At 41.7% G+C, this 18,623-nt stretch overlaps 1 protein-coding gene across 3 annotated transcripts in view; it reads right to left on the reverse strand.

Moving 5' to 3' along the window:
• flrt1a (fibronectin leucine rich transmembrane protein 1a) overlaps positions 1-18,229 on the reverse strand; it is a 44,285-nt gene extending 26,056 nt beyond the window's left edge. For 2 of the 3 annotated variants that reach the window (XM_026181875.1, XM_026181871.1), the window contains exon 1: positions 17,703-18,229. The gene's annotated coding sequence lies outside the window, so the exon portion shown is untranslated. Of the gene's footprint in view, positions 1-17,698 lie in introns of all 3 variants that reach the window. The other variant, XM_026181874.1, reaches the window with a different exon arrangement.
• Positions 18,230-18,623: the final 394 nt, after the last annotated feature.

The following is an 18,623-nucleotide window of genomic DNA, read 5'->3' on the forward strand; positions in this document are numbered from 1 at the left end:
TGCTGTAAGTACTTTATTCAAAGGCATAAACAGTTAAAGTGTAGTTTGTAATTTTGCTCAGTTTCACTAATTGAATTCATTTTTGTTCTTCATAATATCTTTGCTGGAGGAGCCAAACCTGAGAAGTTTTTTTTTCTTTAACAAGCGTTGACTTCAAACAATATGTACTCTCATATTAGCTAAAGTAAGCTGTAATTGTAGTGTATTCAAATCATTATGTTTCCTTCCTGTGAAAAAAAGCCTTATCGTGCAAACGTAATTTGGTAGCATCTCACCAATCAGTGCTTCAAATCGACCTCGCCACAGGAGGCCCAAAAAGAAATGCAAGGCGAGACAATCGGGAGCGTTTCAAACGCGCATGCAGCAGCCACATTGAGGCTGTTATATGATGCAAAGTGGGAGACAAATTGCAGAGTTGCAGGCCGAAATGGTTCATGGAGTCGGCTGAGTCTGACATATTCTGCCCGCTGAGCTCCACTAATCACTGCAGCCTGTCACAGGCACGCCCCTCTTCTCCAGAGAGCAGACGATCACGCACCCGATCTCAGGGCAGCCACAGGCTGACCCCACATAACACACACATGCAGACACACCCAGGCAGCCCTCTTCACGCGCATGCAATTAGATGTCAAAAAGATCACAAGTGAAATGTAGTTTCCACTCCTTTACTGCCTGGTAACAAAACATAAATTCTTTTCTCTGTCCCCTTGTGTGTTTCTGTGACTCGCACAAAGCATAAAACTGCATACTACAGCATAAAAAAATCTCCATATCTATCATTCCTAATTGTTTTTCTATTCCATCCCCCATCTCCCACATACACACAAACACAGGGGCCCATTTTTAAGCTGTATCAGTGTAATTGATGCAATGACTGGAAATAAACAGGCAATTTAAGTGCTGGACACCTCACTGCTCTCTCTCTTCCTCCTTCTCTCTTCACTGCTCTCTCTCTCACCACTGTGTTTCTTCTTTGGCCCTCCTCTCACACAGACACTCACACACACAGTCACACACACTACTTTGTGGAGTATCTCCCGATCGAATAAGGTGGAATAGGGGACAAGGTCAACATGCTGGGGGACAAAAAAAAGAACGTGTGAGACAGAGAGGAAATTAGGCAGGATAAGAATAGAGAGGGACAAAGGGCATCCAGAAAACATAGACCAATCTTGCAGATGACTCACGTCTGGATAATTCTGGTTTTGTTGTTCTTGCTTTTTAACGACAAATTTACAACTCCCCGAGAAAGCAAGAGATCGCAATATCGCTGTCCAAACTGCATTATTAACGTTTCTCGGTCCTTGTAGCATTGACCAATATACCAGCTTATTCTCTCTGTTTGGAGGCCTGCAGCTCAGATGAGGTGCAGTTCACTGAAAGCTTTAACTCCCCCCAACTAAAAAAAATGTTTGTTCTAAAAAGTCTTTTCTGTGTGCGTGACGGGTCGCCTTCACTCGACCACTCAGCCGAGCGGACAGTGTTCCAACCTCTCCTCCCTGCAGCGAGTTTGGACCCAAAAAAAGACAGAAATAGCTCAAGCTGATCTAATCTAACGGGCCACGTCAATCTGACCACAGTGCTGCACCGAACATCTTCAGCTCTAAAGATCCTTCATGTGTGCATTTCCATTAGTTACACCTAGATAAGTGAACTGATTATTAAAAGCTATATGTCCAATTATGTACCCGATTGTCATAGTCCGCCTGCATGTGTGCATGCATGTGTGTGTGTGCCTGCATTAATCTGATCCCGCTCGGTCCTCTTAGCATCATTAGGGAACAGTCAAGCTGTATGAATATTAAAAGGTTGCTGCCAGTTGTGTACGCTACAGAGTTAATAATAAACGAGGTCTAATATTTTAATGGCTCTGCATGTTGACATATCCCATGGGCCGCCATACTGTCTGTTCATGAGGTAATAGGAAAAGAAAATCAAGCATAAAATGATACAGAAGGACTTGGCAGTACATGGTGAGAGGCAGAAGGCATAGTTTCCTCCTCTTTCGTGAGGCTTCCTCTGTTCTTAATGGGAAAAAAGCCTCTATTGTATCCTCACATGGTCCCAGATACCCAGATTGTTAGGAGCCAAAAAAAACTAAACTATTTTGTAAAATTCGAAATACCCATTTGTTATATTGGACGTTTTTATAATTGTTTGCTTAACTGTCACAGTCATCTAGGCATCGGTTGATCAGAAACATCTTAGAAATGTTTTCCTCGGTCAGTGAGTCACAGGAAGATATTATTATTCACACAGCTGGTCCTGGCAGTGTAATAATAATGTATGCCAGGCAGGAAAATCAAAGTGTGGGATCATTTTGAGAGACAAACAGGCAAACACTCAATTAGCATTTGTCAGCCTCAAACATGGCTTATTATTTGAAACATGTAAGGAGCCTCCTGTTAGCATGACTGCTCATTCTAGCGTTAGATAGGAAATCGTCTCGCCGGCTCATGAGACTAAATCATCTTTAACTTCATTTACTGTGTTTTGTTTCTTTACTGCACCCCAAACAGGCATATAAGAAGGTGGATGGAGTGTGGAAACCTGTATAAAGAGGACAGTTGTTTACATAATTATTCACAACATTATTTATTCACTCCTGACACAGAAACAGTGTTACTGTCAGAACTGGTATTTTCCCCCTAATTTACAATCAAGGCTGCTTTAGTTGTTGTCATTAGCAGCTGTCTTGCTACATGTGTGCACTTTCATATTTATTTTTTAAAATAACCTCTTATATTATATTTAGCGATTACAAATTTTTATTGAGTTTAACAATTTCTCTTCACGCATTCTCTCTCAGTCAAAGACTCAAAGTCCAGCACCAAAGAATACATTTTCTAAGATTAAATGAATACGATAAACATGCAATAGCTGACTAACTAACTGACTGAACTTACATCTACTAGTTACAGTACCTGGGACAATCTTTGACTGAGGGGAGACCGAAACTCTGATGGCATAATCTGCAGTGTATTGAAACTCAATGAATTCAGATTTGAATGCAGCAGCTGTGGCGGTGACTGAAGCCACAAAATTTCATATTTCTCCATGTGGCTTTTGGGAGGTCAACCAGGTTTTTATCTCTGTCAGTGAACCTGCTGGCATCCATGGCTATCATTAAATTTCGGGAAAAACTCTATTTTTGAACTCTGTCCATTTTGACCTTTGACCACAGCACTGCTGCTGCCATATTTTTAGGACTGATGACATTTATTGTCCTGGTGGGGAAAATATAGCTGTCATCTCTCAAACCACACGCCCTTGACTTGGGCCCATAGAGCAGCTCAACCTTGACTTGTATCTGGACATTACACTGACCACATTTTACAGAACTAATTACACACGTCCTCATCAAGACATCTTACTTGAGCAATACGTTTTTAAATTACTGAACTGCTAATCGTGCTCGTTTACAGTAATAGTTATAAAACATTCACTTTTCTTTTGCTTAAAGCAAATAAATTTAATGTGAACAATTCAAATATGACTGTACTGTTAAACTATAGATTACAGCAGGCTGAAATTTAAGCCATCAGTCTAAGAACAGGTACAGTATACCAAATAGAAAACACACCCATCTAATTCATGCTTAATGTTTTATACTGATGTTCTGCATAACCTGAACTCTCCAAACAAGTCTGCAACTCTGACTGTTAATAGAAGTAATTGAAAATCAGACTATAGTTCAATGAATTCACTATGTTGATGTTCATTTTCTATGAAGTGGTTTGTATTAACCTGGTTTTTGTTATGAAAATTACAGTTTGCTCATTGTTCTCAGGTTATGGTAATATGTGAAGTACAGAAAAAGTGATGATCTCTCTTGTCATTGGTCGGCTGTGTTGCACAGGCTAATGAGACTTAAAAACAGTCATATCCAGGACAAATGAATCTTGTTTGAGTTCAGGAGGATTATGACTACATGGTCAGTGGTAACAATGGCCCCAAAAAAGCATTAAAGAGAATAAACACTTCAACAGTATTACTGATGTTACCATAATGGTGATTATGGCACACCTTTCTAATGTAGGAGCCACTCCCTCCATTATCATGAAAATTAAAATCCTGATTGATCTAATAGGTTACAAGGTATTTCAAGGTATCACATCATTTGGAAGTTCTTTATGTTTTTGTGCAGGTTGGTCTTACGCATTGAGAATCTTGTGTTAGCTTTTCTAAATGATCTAAATTGAATACTGTTCAGTACATGAGGAGGAGGAATTGGAGAAAGTGGAAGTAATGAGCATGAAGGCTACGCAGAGAAAATGGAAAAGTGCCTGTAAAGCCTTGAGAACAGTTTGGGTTAGGACCCATTAGGTAATCATTGATGAAGTTTGATTAAACTCGGACCAATCCTGTAGCAATCCTTTTGAATTGTAGAAGGACGGACAATCAGTGGATGCCTTTGCTGTGGCATGAGCCCATGTGTCCTTCAACCTGACGAGCTAAAAACTGCACTCGGGCCTCTTTCTCTTCACTTCAGGCACAAACACGCTGTAAACCCAACATAATATATTATCACCTGAAAGCTGATATAGCAAAAACATGCAAGTTGCAGTTCAACTCAATTATTTATCTAGGATCCTATTTAAAGCCCAATATGTACCCTACCTCCTTTTTGGTCTCCACTAACTCTTGAGGTAAAAAACACATGAACACATTACTATATAAGATTAGTCTACATTTGTATGTTGCTCACTATATATATAGTATAAATATCATTGCAGTTTTCAAATACTGTCATCATATAATTTATGTTACTTGCATTGCATAAGTATTTAAAATGTCAGCAGAGGGCCAGATTGGGGGGTGGAAAAAGATTAAATGTTCATTTTCACACACGATCGCACAACGTTTACCCAAATTCTGTTTGTGTGGTTTGCGATAATACAAAAACTGGCAGAGCGGTCCACAACATTTGAGCAGTAAAGATAAGCACACCACGTGAAAGGACGAGAACGTGGCGGGGTAAAGTGCAAAGCGTTTATTGTCACAACTCAAGCAAAAGTGAGCAAAATGAACCCCCTAACAATTTTTTTTCGCATACATGTATTCCTGTTTCCCTGAGGAGAAATTGTAATAACTTTGATTAAAAGTCCAGCTTTGTTAGCTCCAAGTGCATAAATACAGCCTCCCAGAGCTGCTGTTAGTTCTACTGTGTGGAAAGTCCTGGAAGTAGACGTTACTCTCTCTTGCCCTTACACCCTAACGTTGCTCAATCTCCCTTGAAAGACTTCACGTCTTGATGATGCCAACATTATCACTGCAACCCCCTGACAAACAAACCCCCACTCATATAACAAAGCGCACTCACACAAACTGTGCATACACACATGCATGCACGCTGTGTGTGCTCACTGCAGTGCCTCTACCTCATTGACCCCAGTATAATACTTCATTAGGTTTAAAGCTGATTTTACCCTTCTAAGTGAGATTAGCTTTCTTTGTCTTCTTTTGGCCTCTGAGAAAGCTCCCTGCCATAAACCTTCTCTGCAGTCACAAAACCAATAACCTAAATGTCAAGAAAGTTTATGTTTTCCTGGTATTTTTTAATCTCCAATCCAATTCCTTTATTCTCAGAAAGTGTGTGTACTGGAAGAAATCCATGGCCACATGACCAACTGTGACGCTGTTAAAATACATGCATAGGACTTCTGTTTTATTAGTTTAAAAAAACCCCCAGAGAAACCAGATAGTTTCATAAAAAAGATATGATCAAATTTACCACAAAGATCATAAATCACAAAATGTTATGTTTTTGTATATTTAACAACTCTCCTCTTTAATATTAAACTCCTACAGTATAATAATCAGACTGCTTAAGGCAGTTCCATAAAGGGTAGTCATTTGTCTTTGTGCACAGTGCACAAGTTAAAAAATTCAGCAGGCAGGCCGGGGCCACGGAACTCCATTTTAAACCTTCTGAGAAATTTTCAGCGCAATTGATCATCGCACTTCATTTCACAAAGCACAAAGCCTGAAGCAGAGGGAGAGGACTGTTCAGTGGCAGGAGGAGGGAAGGAAATCAGAAACAGTAAACCTGTCCATCTGGGCACCGTCTGTGTGGGCTGGCAGTTATTGCACTCTGACAGTGCGTCCACACCGCGAGCGACTGATGTGTCGCTGTAATCTGACCTAGTGTGGGCGGTGCAACAGGCTCTGATTCTGCATTTGTGCCGCAAAGTATAGAACAGACGGATGCTGCATGTGACTGGCATAGGCTGGCTGCATGCAAGAGCTAAATGAGAGGCATTAATCTGAAACAGGAAACTGGGGGGAAACAAAGCTATTGGCATAAATTTGCACTTGCAAATGTGGTAGTTTATCATGTAAAAAATATACGTAATACAGCCCAGTGATGTAATGCATTTGTCATTTGTCATGTTAAAGAGATGAAATTGTGAAACTCTGACTTTTATAATACACCAGTCCCAGTAATTACATGCAATGTGATATATTAAACCGCTAAATGCACTGCGCCAACTCGTACTACTGTTGTACAATCAAGTTACAGCACCATTACAGAGGCTTATTATTCTATATTTAAATATAATTTTATCCAACTAATCCTCCTCCTCTTTTAATTATCTTCCTGCCCTAATTTTGTGTGTTTAACACAAAGCCCCTGAAAATCTGGCTTAATTTCTCCATACACTAAAACTGAATACTAAAAATGACAACGAGCACTTTTTAAGAGGTTATATTTAATATTTATAGGAACTCGAGAATGCAGATGATTCATCTAAATCGTGAGCGTCACTTTAGAGTTGCATGAGCGACTCAAATCTCAAACGTGTCCATGTCGCGGTGCACAGAATCTGTTATAATTTTGCACATCAATGAATCAAAAATGGTGAAGAAGAAAAAAACAAATACAAACAACTATCAATATATAAATAAAAAAATTTGATAACGATTTTTACAGGTAAAAACTCAGGAACAATTTGAGAACTTTAATAGTTCGATTTCACAGACTGTAATCAAAAGGTTGCCTTTATTTTGAAACTCCACAGCAGAGATACAGCGGCGGAGTGTGGGCAACACTCGGGCTCTGTGAGCATTTACGCTTGAAAGTTTAGAAAGCTGAGAGGAAACAGCTTTTCATCCATAAAATTCACAGAGGTGAAAGTTCAAACCCACAGCAGCACCCAGCTAGACGGGCATTTTCATGTTATCTGGTTTTCCTTTGGACTTATTGCATTCACGTCTCCCCGCTATTAAAGGGCAGCGTCCTACTTGTGAGCCAGTTCACCGAGCTTTCTGTGATGGTTTGTGAATTATTCATATAAACACGATTGACCGGGGGGAGATTGAATTACGAGACTGATTGATCAGTGGGCTTGTAAAAAGGAATCCCAATGACCACTGAAACCCAAGTGTGACTTAAATGATTTGAGTGTGGAGCAGCATTAGCAGGCCACCATGCTACACCAGTATAGCCTCTCTGCTTTTAGTGCACACCACAACTGACCAAAAAAACTACATATAATTTATCTGTGAAGGTTCTCAGTTATCCAGGTCATCGTAGTCAAAGGAGCTTGCAAAGAAAAGCGTCTGGACTTCTTTAAGTTACTTGAAGACGTTTCACCTCTCATCCGAGAAGCTTCCTCAGTTCTAAGGTCAAATGGTGGAGAGTCCCAGATATAAACCTAGTGGGAGTAACCCCCCACAGAGGGACAAAAGGACCCCCTGATGATCCTCTAATCGCCTGACCCAAGGTGTGAAACTGGGTGTGGGTCCCAATCAGCCAGAGTTTCGGGTGAGTTCATTGTGAAACCTGGCCCCACCTTACCATGCGAATTCCTGAGATCAGATGGCCCAGGATGTGAGTGGGCGTTAAGGCGTCTGGGAAGGGATCTCAAACATATAATTTAAGTGAAGAGAATAAGGATCAAGGCTGGAACTCGCAAACATGTATTCTTCTCTGTTAGATGAGATTAATTAGTCTTGTTTTGGCTGCCCATTGAGCTAAACCCCAAAGTTTTTCATTTTAGTTATTTACAAAATGGGAAGAAAATGTTCCTGTGTGTATTTTTTTTTATTAGATCTACGCTCTTTCTCCATTATCAAAATTGATGCTGATTAATTACCAAGATGTCTCCACCATAAAGAGCAGCAGTCTCTCCCTGTTCTGCTCCACCATTCGCCACCAGCCTCTCTTTTATATGTCATAAAGCAGCCTCTTTTCCACCAGCTTTCACTGCGCTGCAAAGCCACATAATGCCATGTAGTGTAAAGGCTTCCTGTCTGTTTGGATAATTATACAAATGTCCCAACTGTTATTGGAGCAATCAGTGTTATGATGCTGGATGTTGAACTCGTGCTAATGGCACCAATAGAACGTTCGTGCAGAAATCAGATGTATACTGAAACGTCTGTGAAGTGTCTCTTGCCTCCAGCGGATTATTGTTGCTGTTGTTTCGGGGGCTCAGAATTGGATTCTCCCTCTCCCTCTATCTGTCTGTCTCGCCCATCAAAGCAAAACAACAAATCTCTGTATCACTGATTTTTCATTACCGTCTGTCTTGCTTTATCCCTCAAGGTTCAGATTTGTGTTTTGTCTTTTTTTTGTCTTTTTTGTGCATTTTGTGTATTCCCACATAGTATAAAGTGCTGGAAATGCCCTCCTTCTGTACTAGAATAATCCCAGATTACAGATTGATATTCGCCGTGGGCATGTGATGTGTGTGTGTGTGTGTGTGTGTGAGTGTCCGCGTGTGTGTTTCCCTTTCTCTTGTATGCTTTGATTTTCTTGTACTCTCTATGTAGGCAATCGTTTTTTTCCTGTAATTCCCTGTTTGCAATCACTGACCTGTGCACCTCCATAAACTGCTGTAAAATTCATCAATCAGGCCTCCATGCAACACTAATCTTGGATTTTCAGAACCTCTGTTCGCTCTTCATCACCCAGAGAACCTGACCCAAATGTCAATTCCCATTTAGGGCAAAGGAATGAAAAGAAAGCAGCCTGCCGTTAGGGAATTCTGTGAAAATTATTAAAGAATAATCCTCCTTTTTCATGGCAGCTCCTCGTGTTTTTCAACACCACTTACAACTCAGCATGTCACATATGGCATGCTGAGTGATAAGATATAAGACTCGGCTAAGCCGAAGCTGTGCTGTTTGGAGTGTGAAGCTCTGTAAATGTGCAGGAGTCACAGCATTAGAGGTCAATTACTCTTTAATTTGAGTCAAATTCTAAGCGAGTAGTCTTCCTCCATCACGAATGAATGTGTTTCCAACAAAATTCAAAATTTTAAAATCAATACACGTGCAACTGTTTTTTTTTAATCATTTCTTGTCCACATGCTGCGCTTTCAAAGCTCAATTTTATGGCAGCTGCCTTCGCGGCCTCTGCTTCAAGACCGTCCCAACGGATTCATTTACAAGCCTTCTGCGGACGTACATGTTTTAATGACCACAAAGATCCGTGGGCAGCCGAGGAGTGTAATGCGCGCCGCACACGCTGTTTGAGCTATCCGAAAAGAAATAAAAGAGCAGCAAAAGGAGGATCCACAGCATGCATGAGTCAGTCACGTTCAAATGTGTATTTTCTCAAGTCACTTGGCAAATATCTGCACTTGGTTTGGCATGCCCACTGTACCCTACTGGCTGCCAGCTGTCACTCAGGAAGACGGAAAGATGGAGGATAGAGAAGGAGAAGGAGTGCGGGGAGAGATAAAGGGGGTGGTGATGATGTGAGGACACGAGCCCCGAGGCTCTCTTTCTTTCTTGTTTCTCATTTGTCTCTCTGATGATAACAAAAAAAAAACACAGCAGCTCAAAAGAAGAGGGGTCGACATCACAGAGAAAAGGAGAAAACGACACTGAAGGAAAAAGGAGCGAGAAGGCGAGCGTGATGTGGAAGGGAAATATGACTAACCATTTTTCATGTTGATGGCAAAGTTGCTAAATATGCAGGCCACAACACAGTGATTCCTAATACATTAGTCCAAATGAGTGCACCCTAGGGTTTCCCGTGACATTAACCGTATACAGCAACGTGGTATTTTATGCATACTTTGAATTGCTTTGTTTGCAGAGGACTACACATTTACCCATCGCCTGTTGCAGTATTCATTACAGTGCTCCTCCGACTAATTAGCACAGACTGGGGAAAAATAAAGCTCCACTGTAGAAAGAGAAGCTCCTTGGGAGGGGAAAAAAGGCTCATTTTAGCCAGAACAAAAACAGTCATCCCTTTGGGTTCGGATTCACTTTTCCTCCTCTAATTAAGCAGGCGCAATGACAAACAGGTTCCAAAATATGATGGAAATACAAATTCATCAATGCGAGTGAAAAATGGGATGCAAAAGGTCTCATCTTGATGGCCTCATCTTCATGAGCACAGGAAGTAAATGGTGGAGGGAGGGGTGCAATGGGTTGTTCCCTCAAACTACAACGACTAGTAAACAGCAGGAAAATGACGCATCCGTTTTTTTGTGTGTGTGTATGTGCGTTTTTTGTTTTTAGCAAAAGCTTGTTTTCCACTTGCGTGTGATGAATGAAGATTGTTGTGAAGCCTTAAAGGAGCACCGCTGCACTAAAAACATACTGTATAAAATCTGATGTCATGATTGCTCTCTCTGACTTGGAGGCCATCAATCAACAGCCACAGAGTAAATTACTATAAGGGAAAAAAAAAAAGGTCAGCAGCATGTCTGCTGTTATTTTGGAAAACACTGTATCTCAGCACACTGGATTTGATGTGAAGTTGTTCCATATATTCTTTGCTCAGCTGCGGCAGATTTACAGATTAGTAGAGTTCTTTAAACCTTTCATGTTACACGAGTGGACAAGACACATGCGGCTTCACCCGCCAATCACGTTTCATCTCATGGGAAACGTTTAATATTTAATTCATTTTTGCTCATTCTATAGTTCACATCTGAGCAGCCTTTTGAAGCTTGGGTGGCTCTGCCATTTCTTTTTTTGTGCATATTTTGTCAGGAGATGTGGGATCAAGCTTGATTACTGACAAACAAAACTAAGCCCACAAGCTTAGGCTTTTCATAAGATACTTGTTTCTTTGATTTAAAGCAAACAAGAAGGTTTAAAAGATACATTCAGAGACTAGCGTTGGATTCAGCGGTGTCAATACTTTGGGGCCTCAGAAAGCCTACTTCATGTCTCATTTAGCACCGCAGCGTATTTGAGAAAAACACCATTAACGGCTGCTGTTTTTGCATTTTAGACTCGAAAGGTCTTAGCCTTTTTAAATCGACTTTGAAAATCACTCACTCAGATAATAATTATCAGTATGCGAGCTTCACCTTAGACCTCAAATCCCAACAATTTTGCCTGAGATACACTATAAAAAATCTAGGATAGCATGAACATGTACAAAACTGCACCATCATCCTAACATAAGCAGTGTTTTCCTGTGCAGCAGTGGCGCTCTGTGTTGTATAACAGCAGTTATGAGCTACATATTGTTCATAAGATATCAGTATCAGTGTGCCTTTCTTCTATTTCACTAGCGTTTCTTCCAGGCAGAAGTTTGGATTTTTTTTCATTACTTCTTCCAGACTTTATCTACACTAGATCTCCTTCATCATGTGTACCCTGAGCCTGTTACTAAAATGAAGAATGAATGAAAATTGAAAGAATTTGCTTTTTCACTCTCTCAACATGGCAATACAATGTATGAAGGAGGAAATAATATTTCCTGTGGATGAGCAACACAGGCTCTTTTGAGACCGACAAATTGTGATTTTATTCCAGCTCAGTACGCTCACACGAGCAGCTTCAAGCCATTGATGTCTGTTCCCACAACTATTGTTATTCGACATTCAATTCAGGAGACTCTAGAATATCGCTTATTCCGAAAGTAAAGCCAGCTATTGGGCGGTGACAGCGCGGTGATGACCCCACATCCTCGCGCAGCTTTCATCTGCGCCGAGCTTTCATCTGTCCGTGAACTGGTCGCTCTGCATGCGCGGCCAAAGTAGCACTGTTCTGAACGTCACCGTGTTAAACCTGCTTCCTGTTTTTTCAAAGACCGAAACATCAAGAGGCTTTTTTTCCCTGTGAAAATGGTAGATGTACAAACAACTGAAATGGACAAAATTAATGCAGGAAGCTTTGTTCGTGTAGCCTCCAACCACAGTAAATGGTTATATCACCAACACAGCTGATGCAATCAGAAAAAGATATGCAGTGCACACGCAGTAAGACTAGACTGAGGCATAGCAGGAGAGGAAGAACAGTTCCTGTCTGGTCTTTTCTAATGATATCATTAAATTGCCAATTTCTCATTTTTGCACCTAGAATCCATTTTAGAAGACGAGCTGAAGCCTTTTCCACATTTAGCAAAAGGACTGGTTGTTAAGAGTAACAGCAGTGGTGGATTACGCCACCCCCCCAAGTCCCCCACCCAATCTGCACCACCCGTCATGTTCCAAGTGTCTTCATTAGTTTGTTTTTCAAATGTGTATTGAGATTGAGCCTCCCCAACTCCTCAACGTCACCATCACTCTCCACGAAAGGCTGACCACTTCAAAGGGGGGGGGGGGGGGACTATTAGTGACGGTTTAAGACAAAAAGAAGAAAACAAGCACTTTGGTTGCGTTCCTGACAGCTCCGTCCCCATTTAGAAGTTCAGCACAGCAATCTTCCTCTCATTGTTTAGCTGGGAGAATCCATTTTGCCCTAGTTCAGTGTGCCTAAATAAACGTTGGGTTTTTCTCACTTCAGTCAGACAACTCACGTTTAAATGAAGGATTGATTAGAGCAGCAGAATAAAGGCTCCCAGCTCACTGCTCCCTGCAAATATGTGAATCACGTGGAAAACGGGAGGTTATGAGTAAATATCCCTCAGAGCCTGCAGGTGGATGTTGGGGTGGTGAAGGGGTTGAAACAGGAGTTGGAGGTGCAGGGCATGCAGCATTGACAATGACACGTCAGATGGAGAGATGGCAAACTCTGCAGCTCAAAATCTGATGTGATGAGAGCGAGGCGTGTTAACCTGGCTGAACTGGCTCGCAGGCTTCACTCCTTTTTTGACAGGAGAGATTTCTGGTTCCCCTCGTGTGAGGATAGACCACCATGAATTATGTCACGAATGTAATCATTTGTGGTTGTTCCACTTTGATTCTTGGAGCCAAAATATTTTTAAAAATGTCACATTTGAATGTTTTTTCACAGCACCTGAAAAGAATTATTTCGTCTCAGCTGGCATTTCAATTACATGCCAGTTTGCAGAAAGAGTCAATATAGAGAGCTGGTGTCGTCAGCTGCTGTGCATAATTGTGCGAGGCTTGATGTTGAACAAAAATCTCTTTTCTGTTCTTTTTTTCAGAAGTAAAGACTGCAAGCTGTTAATAAAGCATTTATAATTTTCTGCTGGCTAATACAGAGTCATTAGAATATCGTATAGCTAGCTGTTTTGCAATCAACATTACAACAATCGACGGCAATTAGTGAACAATCTGAAATGTTTTTCTGTCCTTTTATATTTTATTTGCCTTGGAAGGAATTCGGTTTGCAGTGCATGTGCTGATATCGCCGTTCGCGCTCTGCCAAATAAATAGCACTCATAAAACTCAGGCGTCTGCTGCACAGGATGGCAGGAAGTTTACAATAAATGTCTGGGTAAATCCACAAAAGACGGTGTTGCCAACTCTTCTCCAATGAAATACGCTAATGGCTGCTCAAAAAGTCACACAAAGACGGTGAGGTAACGCCTTCATTTACATGAAAATTATTAAGATAATGGGTGTTTATCATTTGAGTGAAAGAATTTAAGACATGAATGCAACATAGATGAATGTTTAAAACTGTAACATGGAGATGTCACAAACTGGAGGCAGAAAGAGGCACATCCTGTCAGAAGCTGTCCTTCTCTTGTCTCTCAGCCAGCTGACTAACACTAATCCAATGAACCTCAGTTTTGTCAGCAGTAGTTCAACGTGCTGTTTACCCTGCAAATGTACAACTAATTAATTTGTGGTCATGGCCAAAGATAGAGGATGTCCAGCTCAGCGCAGGCCTGTGGCAAGGGTACTGACACTGAAAGCCACGCTGGTTCCAGAAAGCTCTGCCTACACCTCCTTTACTTCCCTTCCTCCCCTCTAAATGTGTTCCCTGAAGAAGAGAGGGACTGTGTTTGTGCTCGTGCTGCTGCAAATGGCATGTGGTTCACCAACGGCTTTCATTAGAGCAGGGGGGCAAAATGCATTTTAACTATGACGGATCCCTAAACCACCATGTCCTTATGGATATTTTAAGTCTTTACAAAGGAGCTGAAAAACTAGTTTTTTAACAATGCGCTGATTACTGAAAGAGAGCATGCATGAAAGCACAAAGGATGCCACAATGCCTGTAACACTACAGATGACAAACACTCACTGCTTTGTCGTGTTAAGGCCTCGCAAGAAACTGAAGTGCGCTCAGTTTCATCAAAAATAATAACGATTAGTACTCGAGCATGTCCCTAATCAGCGTTCTTTTACCACTATGACACTGAAAATAACACAGTGAGATTCTCGGAATGACTTACCTTGCAATTAGCAGCACGAGTCAATAGCGAGTATAGGTGCTTTCCGTCAAAATCAATTTGAACTTATTTTGATGAGCTGTTTTAATCCTGGTTTTCAGTCCACCTCCAGTGTGTTCTGACAGGTTTCAATACACTGCAAACCATCAATTTTTCAGCTCTAATGGCAACAATGGGTAGCGGGAAGGCTGTCATTCCTATAATGACTGTGCTGTCATGAATATAATGGCTGTGCTGTTATGTTTTATGGACGGGAAGTTCGTGCATTCCCACTGTGAGCAGGAAGCACTGTAGCTGAGGCCAGCTAGCTAGGATGTGCTGGAATTGCATCTCTCCTGTGTGATTTTGTTGCTTTGCAGCGAGACTGAGTTGTCTCTGACGGTAAAAACAAAATACAAATATAAGAAGAAGAAGAAGCAAGGTCTCAGTTAAAGCTGCGATGTTGCAGACGTGTGGCCAGCTGCCCTTTACCTGAAGTCTTCTATGTACTATTTTCTTGCCTTTTTTTGCACGATTTTGGTGTCAAACAAATCCTGTAAGGAACCAGGACAAAATGATTGCGTGCTCAGTCACACTTCAATAGCATCAATAAGCCATATGTCAGCGGGTAATGTTACCTTCCATTTACAGCCAATTGAAATGAGCCCTAATGATTCGGGACCGGCTTATCACTGGCAGCAGCAGCACGACTTTGTGATCTGCCACAGGTTGCCAAGTAAGGCACTCTTACAGCAAGCTGATCATTACAGAAAGTAAGCCCTGAGGCCAAATGGAATAATGAATGGCCTCCCATACATTATTACATATCTCACCAAAGACATTAATCATCCTACAATGTATTCTGTTCTTAAATATCTTTTTTCCTTTTAATGCAGTGAAGTAATTAACACAGCAGCTCCGACAAATGTCTGTATACACTGTTTTCACAGTGTTACAACAGGCGACAGTGGGCCACTCTTTGGACACTCCTGGCTATAAAAGGTATTGTGCCTTCCAAATAAACTTTTGTATCCTTGCGCTCCACTCTGGGTTTTGTAGTAGCAGAGGATCACTTCGCCAAATAACACTGGAAACATCACACAAAGACTCTCATGCTACAAAGCAGTCGTACTACAATATATCGTGCCTCCTCCACCGTCCACAAAAGAATGAATTAGAAAGCCGCACTATTCAATAACCATGTTAATGACCGGGCATCTAATAGCACAGGAAAAGGCCGCATTGTGCCCGAGCTCATCGTGCAATTGCAAATCTCAATTGCTTGCCTCTATTGATGTATGATGAGGAAATGCAAATCAATTCAGCAACGCTGTGCAGCATCAGCATCACAGCTACGGAGCAACCACCGTGGACTCTTAAGGCTTTAAAAAATTACCAAAAAAAAAGGTGTGGAGAAGTCACAAGAGTGAGCGATGTAATCAGTGAGGCCATTCAACATGCCTGCCATCATCACTGCCAGTCGCAAGCTTCGGTGCCAGCAAGTCAGAGGGTAACCTATCCAGGAATACCTCTTCCAACTTTCACGAGATGAATTCCTTTGGAGATGCCATCTGTTTGTCTATCGCTCGAGTGCCATGTGCACAGGTTAGATTAAGTTATTGCAGCAGGCATGTCTCAGGCCTGTGCAGTTCCTTTTTCGTGTGTGTCCTTTTTTTTCTATTTCTGCTCATCAAGTGCCCCTCTGTGGACTTTTGTCAAAGGTTGCTTGTAAAGTTCGCTAGGCTATTCAATAAGCTGCAGGCGAAATTTGGTCAAAGTAAGATGGGGTTGCTCAACCTCATCAAATCCTTCCATGGAGAGAGACTAATACTTGAAAATGGTTTTCCTCAGAGTTGCTAAAGACACAGTTTGGTGCAACGCAATCTGAGAATCCAACAGACAGATAGGCAGTGTTTTTTGCAGGAGCCAGTGGATATCCGGCTCTCCATTTCCATTTACAAATACAGAAACATTTTTAAAACATGAAGCTGGCATAGCAAATGTTTATCTGATACATTTGGGGGAGGGGAATGCCGGCCCTCTTTTGAGAGAGTCCGAAACTGAGTCAGTCAGTAGCACTGTTCCTCAAACACGTGAGCCTCAGAGCCCAAAGACTTGTCACAGGTTCTGCATATTCATGTGTAAAAATCTATTGACGACTGGAACCTGTGCAAATACAGGACATTTATATTCTGATGGTGCAGAAAGACCCTGCAAAATTAGAATCTCTCCCATTCTGTCCACTTTTTTGTTCATCAAATCAGTAAGTTGAAAAAAGCTATTAATGCACAAGCAACTGTTTCTCTTCTTGTTGGCTTCAGTTTGTTACATCTTGTGCTGATTCCATCTCTTTCCCCCAACTTAATGACATTTTAACCGGCATACATGGCCTGAGAGTGGCTGCTGCGTTTGGAATATGTGCACCAATTCTGTCCACAAGCCTTTATCACACAAGTCAGTCAAAATTTAGCAAATGGGTGGGGCTTTTACAACTCACCTGACCAACTTTACAGTCTTGATTCATCCAAGGAGCTGGGTTGAGGAGTATACAGGATTTCAGTAAACTGACTGTTTTGCAGCAAGACTCAGTTGCACATTTAAAAAGCACACAGTTCCTCCACATCCACATTACACATGTAAATATGAAATAGCTCAGCTATGTACCTGATGTGCCTGTCTGCTTCACTAAGCTGGTTTTTCTTTGCATGTAGATGTGCGCCAATCACCACCTAATCCCCGTAGATTTTATGGTGTGCCTTCCCTTTTGTTTGAATATATATCCAAGCGGGGCCTCCGAATCGAAAACCACTGCTTAGATATATATGTGTGTGTATAACTGCCAGCTATCCACTGAAACCTGCATCCTCAATCAAGTGGTTTGGCATTTGCAAAGAGCCGATTGCATTGTTTCCCAGACAGACCTAATTGCTTCTTGAACCGTGGCACAAACACAAAACCAATATATGCATAGTAAAAAATAAATAAATAAAATAAATAAATAAATGTGTGTGTGTGTGTGTGTGTGTGTGTGTGTGTGTGTGTGTGTGTGTGTGTGTGTGTGTGTGTGTGTGTGTGTGTGTGTGTGTGTGTGTGTGTGTGTGTGTCAGGTACTTGTTGGGCTATAACGCGCCATAAAACAGATTTCTTTTTCTCTTTTCCAGATCGGATGATGACAAGCATATTGGCAGTCCGCGCACATCAATCAAGGCTCACCTACCGGATGATGCTGCTTTCGGATGCCACGCTTTTCTCTCGACTGTTTGATGCAAAGTCCCCGAGATTTGGCCGCCTCTGTCCCCGCACGGGTCCTCCGGTGTCCTCCAGAACCAGGTGTGACCACAATCTCGCCTTGTTGTATTCCCATATGTTGTCGCCAGCGTAATTATGAACGCTCCAGTTGATCAGTGACTGGATACCCAGTGTGATCATGTGCTGCCAGCTCCCCTCTCTCTCTCTCTCTCCCTCTGTCTACTCTCTGTAACTGCTCCCTCCGCCCGATTATCTCCCCGCTGCGGCACTGGCTACATGGAAATACGGAGAAATAAAACGTGCCTGACTCGCCGGCGAACTTGTGCGCGTTATTATGGTAATTAGTCACCGGACCGGTCTGTGCCCGCTCACCCGTGCATCTTTCCAAAATACCCTGGCTCTCAGCTGTATCTGCTATTTGCACTCAATAAATTGCCCCCGAGACGCTGTTTTATTTTTTTATTTTTTTCCTGAAAGAGGGAGAGAAAAAAAGAAATCCACTCCAATGTGCCGACTGAGACTGAAGAAGAGGAGCAGAGGAGAGAAAGACTGAGGCGTAAAAGGATGGATAGGATTAAAGGAGAAGGAGGAGCAAGCTGAAACATTTGTGAACGCTTTTCCTCTATTTGCCATTAGAATGAGACTGAATCATACCGTGCATATTTCACAAATCTATCTATCTTGCAGCTCTGAGTCATTCTCCCTTTCTCTCTTTAACTAATGGGGGTCCCTTTTTTGTCTTTCCTTGTTCTCTATGATTAGATGATCATACTGTAATTAGAGCTCCACTCTGATCTGGGAAGCATGTTTGCCAGTTAATGATTCTGTCCAACCAGGCACTGTTAGTCCAACCCTTGACAAAGAACATTTTTAAAGTGGCCCTCAAATC

The sequence above is a fragment of the Astatotilapia calliptera genome, chromosome 10 (assembly GCF_900246225.1).
Source record: "Astatotilapia calliptera chromosome 10, fAstCal1.2, whole genome shotgun sequence".
Lineage (NCBI taxonomy): Eukaryota > Metazoa > Chordata > Actinopteri > Cichliformes > Cichlidae > Astatotilapia > Astatotilapia calliptera.